Raw genomic sequence first — 12,611 nt, 5'->3', positions numbered from 1 at the left:
TGTGGTGAGAGAGAAGCTTCAGAAGACAGTGAGGGATGCCATCAGAATTACTGACAGACTCATGGCAATCAGAATCCACCCTAATGGTAGGGCAGTAGTCATAATCTCAGCCTATATCCCACAGCAGGATTGTGACAGTGATGAAAAGAGTGCATTCAGACAGGACCTACTAGATAAAGCAGGACAACATGAATTGGTATTGATAATGGGTGACTTGAATGCACATATTGAGAACGACAGAGCAAGATATGAGTACTGCCTGGGTCCACCCATGTGGGGCAACAGAAATAAAGAAAGAGAGGCCATTCTAGTCTTCTGCCTGGCAAATGGCTTGATAGTAGTCAACACATGGCTCAGAAAGAGGGACAGTCATAAGATCAGATATAATAGTGTCCAACATGCAGCTCAGGTAGACATCCTCTTAGTTAGGAAAGGGCATTGGGGTAGAATCAGTGATTGCCAAGTAATCCCCAGTGAAACACTCAGCCCACAGCACAAACCACTGGCTGCCACAATCAGCTGCAAGCAGTGGTCAGAGAAGGCTCTAAGGTCAACAGAGACCAGCCTGGCGACCAGAAAGTTGACTGGAGAGAAAGTACAACAGTTCAAGGAATTGCTCAGGGCTCTAGGATCTCAAGAAGAGGAGGAAATAGGTGGAGCTGAAGAAGAATGGCAGTGCCTCAAAACAGCAGGTGTGAGGACTACAAAACAGGTATGTTGCCGAGTCAGGTATGAAAATAAGCTAAATAAGGAAAGCTGGTGGGGGAATGCAGAAGTCCAGGAAATCATCAAAAGAAAGAAGGAGTGCAGGAAAAAGTGGAAGATAGAAATGATGGACCAAGCTAGGAAGTAATACTGGGTGGCTAACAAAGAAGCTAAGAAAGGTGTTGTAATAGCAAAGAGCAGGGCATTGGAGGCACTCTACCAGCTTCTGGAAAGTGGCTTAGTAGGTGGCACAAAGATACTATATTAGGTTGCAAAGCAAAGACAGAAAGATTAAGAAAATAGTCAGACACCCTTCATAAGGGATGCCAGCAGCAACCTGCTCACCAGTCTACAGGATTTCAAAGGCAGATGGGAGGAGTACTTCCAGCAACTTCTAAATGAGGAAAATCCCACAGAAGCTGTACTGCCCCAGAGACAGTCTATGATAAGAGAAGAATAGGAGCTCATCCTAGAAGAAGTAAGAACGGCACTAAGGAAAATGAAGTCAGGAAAAACAGCAGGCACAGATAAGGTCACAGCAGAATGATAAAGACGCTGGGTGAGATAGGGAGCAAAATAGCTCCAGGGGTTACTCATAGCAGTGTGGAGAGAAAGGCATTTCCCAGATGACTGGAGAATAAGCATACTTGTGTCAGTGTACAAGAACAAATGAGCCACCCAGAACTGTGGGCAGTACAGTGGTATCAAACTCCTGTCACAGTGCATGGAAAGTGCTGGATGGGATGATTGATAAATGGATATGTATAGTAGTAAAAAGTAAGATGGGAGATGATTATTTTGGATTCAGATCAAGATGCAGCACAAGTGATCCAATATTTGCAGTAAGACAGATAGTTGTGAAGAAGCTAGATATGAGGAAAAAGTCCAACTGAGCATTCTTGTCCTGGCATATAAGGTCCCAAGAAAGCCGATTTGGCCAGTACTGCTGTGGTCTGAAGTCCCAGAAACATTGGTAGAATTAGTGCAGGCTATATACTAGGACCCAATGGCTCAAGTACAAACAGTGTTCAATCTCACAAAGGGGGTTCCCAGTGGAAGTGGGTGTGCACCAGAGTTCAGCTTTGAGCCCACTGCTGTTCATACAGGTGATAGACTACATTAGCAAATAGGCTGGAGGGGACAGATCGACAAAGTTGCTGTACGCAGACAGTGTGGCATTACAGGGAGACTTTGAGGAGGGACTTCAGCAATGGATAGATGAATGAAATACAAAACTGAAAGCATATGGGATAAAATGAACTACAGATAAGACAGTGGTAATGCGAGCAAATATGGGAAATCGGAAGAAGCTGAGAAATGAGATAGAAGGGAAGATAGTGGAATGGGTAAACAGCTTCAAGTATCTGGGAGGGGTGGTTGAGGAGAAGGATAGTCTGAATTAAGAGGTCAAAGCTAGAATCAAAGGGGTTGCAGCCAAATGGCATAGAGTGTCAGGTGTAGTCTATGACAGAAGAAAGCAAAAGAAGATGAAAAGTAAGGTGTACAAGGCAGTGGTGCAACCAGTACTACTGTATGGTACAGAAACCTGGGCAATAAAGACAGAGCAGATGAGGAAGTTAGAGGTGATGGAACTGAAGTGCCTGCGCAGGGTGGTAGAATGCACACTGTGGGACAGACAAAGAAATTAGTACATAAGAGCAGAGGCCAAAGTAGTTCCAATTGCAGAAAAGATCAAAGGAAACAGATCTTGCTGGTTCAGGCACATGTGCAGAAAAGCAGAAGGCAATCTGGTTAAGATTTTTTTTTCTCAAAAAATTTTTTATTAATTATATGAATAGCAAGACAATTAAAAGATTATACATAACAAGAAGGCATAAATGAACATATAACAATTCATCTAGTGATAACAACCTTCATGAGATTTTGATAAGTTATTTAGAAATAAAACATACACCATATGTACACTATATACAAGTTAGGCAACCTGAGGGGGGAAAAAAAAAATATTTAACATTAACTATTTAATATGTTTAGAACCTTTTCTAACACAACCTTTCTAATACCTTTTTTTTTTGGACTTCCACCTAAGTATCTTTGAGCATCAATAAATTTAAAAGCCATTTTCTGGAAAGTAACCCATTTTAATTTAGAACGATCAATCCAATGTTGTATTATATAAAGTTTTAGTAATGAGCAAATAAAAATGATAACATGAATATCAACTTTTGAAAGATGAATCAATGGAATATGCAGAATAGCAAATTCCCACGTCAATGTGGATTTTTGATATCCCATTTTCTGCAGTCTGACTTTCAAAGATGTCCACAATCTGTGAGAAAAATGACAATACCATAGAATATGAAGGAGGTCTGCTTGATGATGAGAACAGCATGAACACGAAGGGGACTTATTTGGGTTAAATTTGTTTAATTTGATTGGGGTAAAGTAGGCATCATTATTAATCATTAATTGTGTGTATGCTAATTTTTTAAAAGGGATAAATTCCTTAGTGTGTCTAATAGCCAGGACTTTCTGAGATTCTGACAATTGGGAATTATAATTCAACCAAACATTAGATAAAAGACAGTTGTGGTCCATCATTAAAGAATTAATGAATTTATATGAGTTTGAGAGCATTTTATCAGATGATGAAAGTATTTTAATAATCGTGTTAAGGTTTTTCAATTGTGAGTCTATGGGGACCAGAGATACAAATTTGTTTTTAATTATTGCTCTTAGTTGTGTAAGAATTGGTGAGTAATTCCAGTTTACTTTCAATAACTTACGCCAGTCAGATAAAGGCAAGTCAAGATATTTCAAAACATCTCCTACTTTTAGATTTTTAATTAAAGGATAGTTTGTTAAGTTCAAAAGTTTATTGTCCAATAATATATTTGGGTTTAGATGAATTGGCTGAACATGGTGCGAGATCTTTTCTAGTTTACACATTTTGAGTAAGGTTTGGAAATCTCTAATCTTTTGTTTAAATACTGTAGATATATTTTTAATAAATAAACTATCCAGAGAGATAAAGGAATAGCTTCAGGATTTAAATTATTAGAAATGACATAATTATACCATCATTTTATCCATAAAGAGTGATTTGGATAAGAAGTGTTATTGAATTTAGAGATAGTAAGAAGTTTATTGGATGAGACAATCAAATAATAGAGATAAAGATTAGGTAAACCCAAACCTCCCTTGTCCTTCGAAAATGCCAATCTAGAATAGGAAATTCTAACAGATTTAGGGAACCATATGAATTTTGCCAAAGCTTTATTTACAGACTCAAAAATTTTTTTGAAATTATCTGATCAGATGATGAGAATTGGTAAAGAAATTTAGGCAGAATATTCATTTTAATAATGGCCACCCTTGAAAGAAATGAAAGGTTTAGATGCTTCCATCTGTCCATATCAGACAATATAGAGTTCCATAATTTATTAATATTATTTTGAAAGGAAGATTTATTATTGTGTTCTAAATTGATTCCTAAATATTTTATATTATAAGTAAACTGAAAATGATCGTCTGGAAACAAAAAAGATTTGTGTGCTGAATGATTTAAGGGAAAAATATGAGTTTTTGTAGAATTTTAAAGATAGTTGGAAACCAAAGAAAAATAATCAATATAATTCATTATCTTTCTGTAATCAGATAATGGAGTTTGAAAGTAGATTACTAAATCATCCGCAAAAGCAGAGAAATGAATATTAGTATTAAGAATTCTAGGGATGTTATGAAAAGTATTTTGAGTAATAAACAATAGCAAAGGTTCTAAGTAAATGTTGAAAAGAAAAGGGGACGATGGACATCCCTGTCTTGTTCCTTTAGTGATCTTTATCAGAGCAGAAAATTGACCATTAATGTATAGTCTAGTAAACATATTCTTGTATAAAACTTTTAAAAAATTTATAAAGAATAAGGGAATATTAAAACATAACATAGTTTGAAATAGAAAGTTCCAACATACTCTGTCAAAGGCATTTGATGCATCTATAATCAAAGCATATACAGGGTTTGGATTTTTCTTAATGAGATGAAGTATAGTCTCTAAAGATAGAGTATTATCCCAAGCATGTCTCTGAGACATAAAACCTGATTGATCTGACGAGATAATTGAGGGTAAAATACGTTTCAATCTGTTAGACAGAATAGATGACAGAATCTTAATATCCACGTTAATTAAAGAAATGGGTCTATAATTTACTGGGTCAGATTTATCTTTATTATTTTTTAGAATTAGAATGGTTTTGGATGTGTTCCAATGAATATCTGAGATATCATTAACTCTTATATGATTGTAAACTTTAAATAGAAAGGGAAGAACTACCAATTTGAAAGTTTTGAAAAATTCTGGAGTAAAACCATCAGGTCCCAGAGATTTACCCAATTTAAGATTATCTATTGAATCCGAGATTTCTTGTATCGATATAGGGGTAGAAAGTAGTTTTTGCTGATTATCATTAAGTTTAGGGAACTGCAAAGAGTCTAAAACGAGTTTTGAGTGATTATCTTTAACAGAATTAGAAGAACCTGAATATAACTCAGTGTAAAGAGAGGTGAAAAGTTGAATAATCTCTTCATCAGTATTATATAATCTGTTATTATAAGATAAAGATGTAATATTTGGATTTCTGAAGTTAACTTTAATAATTCTCGCTAACAATTTAGATGGAACCTGGGCCCACTCTGAATATGAAGCAAGTAGATTTTGTTCAGCTAAGTAGAGGTTATTTTGGTGAAGCAGAATTAAATCTTTCTGACAATCAAAAATTTGTTTTTCTAAAGTAGCATCATAGTTCAGACTAAGATGATTTTCCAACGAAGAAATTCTTGATTTTAAGAATTCCTCTTTCTTAAAGTATTGTTTTTGAAAAAGCAGCTTTACTAATAAATAAACCTCTTAATCTTGCTTTACATGCAGCCCATTGTATGTCATAAGGAATGTCTGATGATTCAAGACTATTCACCACTTCATTTAGGATTTCTGAAGCTTGTTTGCAAATATCTTCATTTGACAATAAGTTATTATTTAAAGTCCACTTATTAAACATAGTTTTATTTTTGATATTGGGTTTTATGTTCAATTTTAGTGAAATTCTTGAGTGATCCGAAAAGAATCTGGGTTCTGTAGTAAAGTCCACAATATATTTTGAAATATAATCTGAAATTAGAAAGAAGTCTAATCTGGACCACGAATGATAGCACTTAGAATAATAAGTATATATATCATTCTTGTTTATATTTTTAACAGTGCGGAGGGGATCTATTAAATTATAGTCTGTCATTAAATCATTTATAGCCAGAGTAGATTGAAGATTATAGGTGACAGTGGAGCGGGAACGATCAATTACAGGGTTTATAACTGCATTCCAGTCACCACCCACTATAATATGATGATCCTTATAGGATGCAAGAATATTGTAAATTTTTAAAATGAACAAATGTTGTGAATTACATGGGCCATATAGATTTAAAATTAATAAGGGTTTGTCCAAATCAGCAATAGAAGCGGTAAATAAGCACCACCTCCCCTCATCAAATTTCTCATCAATAATATTCCCAATGAATTTTTGTTTAATGATTATAGCTACACCTCTGGAGTTAGATGAGTCACCTGAAGCTATAATCTTTTTGATCCATTTTTTTTTAACTCTTTATTCCAATCAATACGTGAAATATGGGTCTCTTGAATAAAACAAATGTTAGCCTGTGATTTAAAGATCATATGAAATAATAGTGACTTTTTCGCTTTATCTTGAATGCCTCTAACATTCCAAGAATCTAAAATTATGTCAACAGGCATATTCTACAAGTATAATCATTATTGATGCTATAAAAGTGAACTCAAGGTGCAAATCCAACACAACATTAAAAAGAAGAAGAAAAAAAAAAAATAAAAACAGTCTTTAAGTATTCAAGCAAGTCATCAAATAACATTTGTTGAAAAAAAAAGAAAAAGTTTTTAAGAACCATGAAATGTATAATAATAACCTTTATCCTAACCCTAGTGCCTACCCACCAATCCCCTGTGATAAAGGAAGAGCAGAAGAACATGAAAAAACATTGTAATTATAGATAATAATAACCTCAAGTTAGAATACAAATTACTCAAAGGAAGCCTAACATAACATAAAGTCCGAGTAATACTACTAAAATATATACAAAATTAACTAATTTCAAGACGTCCAACATGCTTAATCCCTACTTCTAATACTAATCTAAAGCTCCTATCCTTAAATTGAAATTTATAGTGATTACATGTATTTCCTCAAGTATTTCAAGAGAAAGAGAAACAAGTAAATAATAAATAAATCACACTCTGCTTAACTAGAACACTCTATCATAAGAAGTAATACAATTAAAACTGAAAGATATGTAAGATAACATATATAAGTATAACAAAACCAACTGGTAACATTATAATATAAGTAAATAAGCATAGCATTACTGAACTAAAGATAATAGTCATGCACTATCTACTGAACCTTCTTTAGTACTTTAGTGATAATTTCATTAATCAACATGACCATTAGTATGATAAAAGCACTAATACCTGTAGAATGAGTATTTAGTTATAGTTCAAATAAAGCAAAAACAACTACCAAGCAACCATATCTCAAAATGAAAAACAATTCAGTCTGGAGATGCATCTATTAACTAGATAATAATAGTACAGGAACTATTCAAAATGAAATATTATAAGCTGTAAGGTTTTAACACTAGTTAATATACATGAATAAAATATAATTATATTATTAAATAGTAACTTAAACAGCATCATATATATTGGACTGAATGTACAACAATGTGCATACATATAATTTTAAATCTACTTTTTGAATATTTTACTAATGACTCTGTTAGGTTATGTAGCCATACTATTCTTCTAAGCTATAGATGTAACATAACAAAACAGCATGAAAAGACAAGGCTTTTAAAGTAAACATTTTGAACATCTAGTTAAAACAGAAACAAACAAGCTAAATGCAATAATTCTAAGGGCTTAAATATATACATGTAGATTCAGCTAATCATATTAAAGATAGTTATTTCAAACCTTTCAAATAAGTAAAGGCTTTCTTAAACATAAACTACTAATCATAAATATCACATCCAGCCTCTGAGAAGAGAGAGAGAGCAGAGAATAGAGAAAGAACATGAAACTTTCATATGAACAGGTATACTTTGTAACATTTGTCAAATTAAACACTTCAGTATAATATAAAATATTGTATGAAAAAATATTCTGAATAAGAAAATATGTTCATTTCTTTACACATCCTTTAGAATTTTAATATATAAAATTAACCTGTTCATTTGTTTCCAGAAACATTTTCACTCTGCTTTATGAAAGTAGCAGCTTGCTTTGAAGTCATGCAGACACACTAAAAGTCACTGAATATATTATGTGACATGAATCTATTTAAATTTAAAAAGCAACCTTCATTTATGAAGAGAAAACACTTTAAATAATAGCCAGATCTATTAAAAAGTTAGTGCTATTGAATACTTGTTGAAAACAAGCAGACTTGTGTATTTGAAACTGTCCTTCTTTCCTCACAAATGATGACATCACCATCCATCTCAGAGAGACTGTAGTGTGCGCAAGTTCATGCAGAGCATCAGCTGGAACTCTGAGGGGAAGATTTTCTTGCTAGAATGTTGAGATGGAATGTTTTTCCCTCCAAAAATCATTTAGCTTACACAGAAGGCTGTAACTCCAAAGCTTGTAGTAAAATTAACATATTATCTATTTACACAGCAAGCATATGTGAGAGAAAGAGAAAAAGTAAATACAGGAATTTAAATGCTTCTATTAATCCACACAAATCTAACAAGCATATATCCTGTCACTGCACACTGTCACACCAAATCCATCATGTGTAAATTACATGACAAGTTCTTAAGGTAATATAATTATGTCACACCAGAATTACAAATCATGTAACACAAATACTGTCAGATTAAAGAAAAGAAAAGATCAAACCTTATTGTAGTTCTTTAACAGTAGAATATTAAGATACAGTGTCAGGAAGCTTTTTAAATGTTTTAAGAAAAATGTCTTTTGCATCTTTAGGATCTGAACATACAAATCTTTTGTCATTAGCTGTGAAAGACAAGGTATTAGGATATGCCATTCGAAATCTAATCCCTCTTTTATCAAGTCAGCACAATAGGGGCTAGTTTTTGTCTATTTAATTTGATCTGTGCAGGAAGATCTTGGGAAAATGATAGTTTGTGAGACTTCCATATGAATTGTTTCTTTGTTTTAGCAGTTTCTAGGATCTGGAAAGTGTCTTGAAAGTTTAGTAACTTAGTATAAATTAACCTTGGTGTGGAAGAATCTTGCTTTGTACGCAGTGCTCTGTGTGCTCTCTCTACAATTATAGATTTTGAAGAAGCTTCACAATTTAACAGTGTTTCAAAGATATTTTTAGTCACAGATAACAAGTTTTTATTGTCATAAGATTCAGGTAAACCACGAATAATGATGTTATTTCTTCGACTCCTGGCTTCCAGATCCAATATTTTAGCTTGTAAATCTGAAACAGTTTTATCTCTAGATTTAAAGTCACTTTCCAATAAGTCTGTTTTAACCTCCAAAGCTAAGATTTTATTTTCAATAGTAACAATACTATTGTTTATTTGCTTTAAAGATTTACTAAAGTCTGTAAACTGTTCTGAAAAGTTTTGTATAGCACTTTGGATTGGTTTTAATGCTATTTTTAGTTATTCTAAAAGGAAATTTGAGCCATTTAAATCTTTATTACTTACATTAAAAGTTTCTGTAGGTTGTCTAGATGATTTCAGTCTTTTTGAACCTGAATCTTTTTCAGGAGAGAGCATTGAAGTATATTTGGCCTTTGTAGGCTGAGTCTCCATGGAGTCAGATTTTGTAGCCATGCCCAGAAATGGAATGCAGTTAGCAGGATACCAGGAACCAGGAACAGACTGGAGCAGTAGGAGTCCCAGCAGCAGAGAGACCAAGAATGTTCTGAGGTAAAATAAATCCCAGGATAATAATTCCAGAAGAAAAAATAATCCAAATGCGTAGAAAAAGATTTATAAAATCTTTTAGTATAAAAATTTGAGGAAAAAGGTTGATGTAAAGTTGTAAAAAAAAAACAAAAGTTAAATAGCTGTGAGGAGCTCAGAGAGTAAGGACTAGACTAGTCGGCGGCCATCTTGGAATCAACAAGCAATCTGGTTAAGATGATTTGGGCTAGACAGGAAGAAGGTAAGAGCAAATGAGGGCATGCAGGTAAGAGGTGGATGAATTGTGTGAGAGAAGATCTACGACAGTTAGGCAATAGTTTTGAAGACGGCAGGAGTGTGACATTGAATCAAGAGAGGTGGTGACAGTTAACATGACACCCATACCCCATGTAGAAAATGTACAAAAGGGAGTTGATGATGATGATGATGATGACCTGTTCAATAATATGTCCAGGTATGCAGAAGCACTAAAATAAATATTTCACCCCAGTCACCCCTTCAGAAACATGCCCCAGTATGCACAAGCACTGAAACAAAACATTTACCCAAGCAAAATCCTTCAATAATATTTCCAGGTATCCATAAGTACTGAGATAAAACATTCACTCAAGTGACCACTTCACTAATATGTCCAGGTATCCACGAGCATCAAAATAACGCATTTACCCAAGCAACCCCTCCAGTAAAAATGTCCAGGTATGCTGAAGCACCAACTCAGCTCCCCTTTCATCTCCAAAGTTCACTGAAAATTGCTACTTTCTGGCATAACTTCAGAGTGATTTACACACTTTGTATGCAAATTAATTCATTATAGATTCATGTCAATGAATCAAACTCATGAGCTTATGTGTAAACCCCCGTAACAGCGTAGTAGCTGTTGCCCTATTGGTTAGGTGTAAATCATTTTACTCATTCCAATAGGGGAGCTCATTCAGAAAAAAAAGTCCTCTGTATTTTTGTAGTCATTCTGACAGCCTGGGATTTGCATAAACCTCACAACACCACTCTTTGGGGATCACCGCTATGAATATACAAAGCTCCATACTATCAGTGTTGGCTGGTGACTTCAAATCAAAGGGGGGCTGCAGGAGATAGCTGAATGGGTGGAGTCAATGGGAAGGGGTGCAGCCAACTAGAAAGGGGAGGAGCTATGCTCAAAACCACAAAAACTAACTTTAATTAAATATGCTGCCCTGGGTGCCAAACCCTCATTATGAGAGTCCAATCAAGACAAATGAAGTATAAAAGAATAAAAATATTTCAATGCATTGGCTGCATGACAGCTTACTTAATATCTAGATGGAAACAAAAAGGTTGTGAGGCATGAAAAAATAAATTACTTTTTAAATACATTTCTGGAATGCCAGTCAAAATCAAGTATAAGAAAAACAAGCAGCACTCAACTCAAACTGCTTCTCCTTGCACTGCAGTTCTAATTATAATTTATATTCAGCTTTATTAAAGTACCAAGTAGCATGCTGTAAGTAGCAATCTCTGTGATGCCCTAACTTGTAAAAATGTTTCTTATCCAAAAAGACCTGCTGCCTGACAACTATCTACTTGTTTCATGGGGAAAAAATGATCAAAGTAAAAAATGAAAAGCAAACAAGAAACAAGCTCAAGATACATTGCTTAAAGGATTACTGTACAGGTTATGGACCACACATGAATGGCATTCTGTTTAGTTTATGGGTAAAGCCCTCAGAGATCACTGAAAGTCTCCAACAAGTGTAATGAGCTTCTTAAAATAATGAAATCCTGTCCTTTATTACAAATACTGTCATATGCATTTCAATACCCAACTTTATACATTATCTGGTTAAGTATTCTCTGCATGGCAACAACAAAAAGGCTTTCAATGTTGGCAATTCTTTAACAGTATGCTTACTAAATCTTACTTGCATGTTATGATCTCAGACAAGCTTACCTGATGTTCTTTAAAGCATTGCTACTTAAAACACAGAGCAACAGGCACTTTCTGAGTAATAAGCATAAATCAACAGTACAAAAATATTGCAGAAACCAGACCATTCTGCAAAATCAAGAACAGATGAAAAGTCACTGTAGTACTGATGGGAGGATACCCTGCACATTTACACTGCATAACTGCTCCTTGCCTTGCTTGGACACATCCAGAGTCACTACATGGGGTGGGGTGCAACAAGTATGTCACAATTTGAAATGTCTCTGGCTGACTGTGATGGCCCTGATACATTTGTCATACCTCTCAACCTCAGAACAAGAAATCTGGACAAAGCCATACATAGAAGTGGGACAAAGGCCCCAAAATAAGGACATTTTTAAATATTGCTCTTATAAACTTAGAAAGATAATAGAATAGTAGGTCTTGCATTAGTATAAATTTTCTGAAGGATATGAAATATGAAACTCAAATGTCTGTCATTATTTTCTAACTTCAGTCTTTAATGATTTACCACTAATTTGCCAAAAAAACAAAATTTTATGAAAAATGGATCAAAAATGTGATGCAAAAATATAAAATAGCCACACAATACAGCTGGGAACCTGTCAAAGAAGGGACATTTTTTTAAATATTAGTACTGCTAACTTGAGCAGCTGACAAAATAAATGAATCTACATGCATTTCTGAAATAAAAGTAATCTATAACTCTGATTATTACAGTTATTTCTTAATTGTAAACCCTCCATGTTTTCTTCCAAAATTGCTATTTTGTGGAGGGATTATTAGTGGAAGAGCAACATTTTGAGCCAAATTCAGGGACAGTTGATAGGTTTGGCTATGCCTAATTCTATAAAGCAATTTATTTGCATGTACCTCTTAACCTGTTAATGCAATAAATCTGGACAAGGCCAAATATATTGGGGGAACATATAAACAGTACGAAAAATTGCTCTTGTATAAACTGAGACAGTTGATAGAATAACATGTCTTACTTTAGCATGAATTTTTCTGAAGTTTA

This window comes from Protopterus annectens, chromosome 1.part0 (assembly GCF_019279795.1).
Source record: "Protopterus annectens isolate FY-2018-M chromosome 1.part0, PAN1.0, whole genome shotgun sequence".
NCBI lineage: Eukaryota > Metazoa > Chordata > Ceratodontiformes > Protopteridae > Protopterus > Protopterus annectens.
This window is presented reverse-complemented; position numbering follows the sequence as displayed.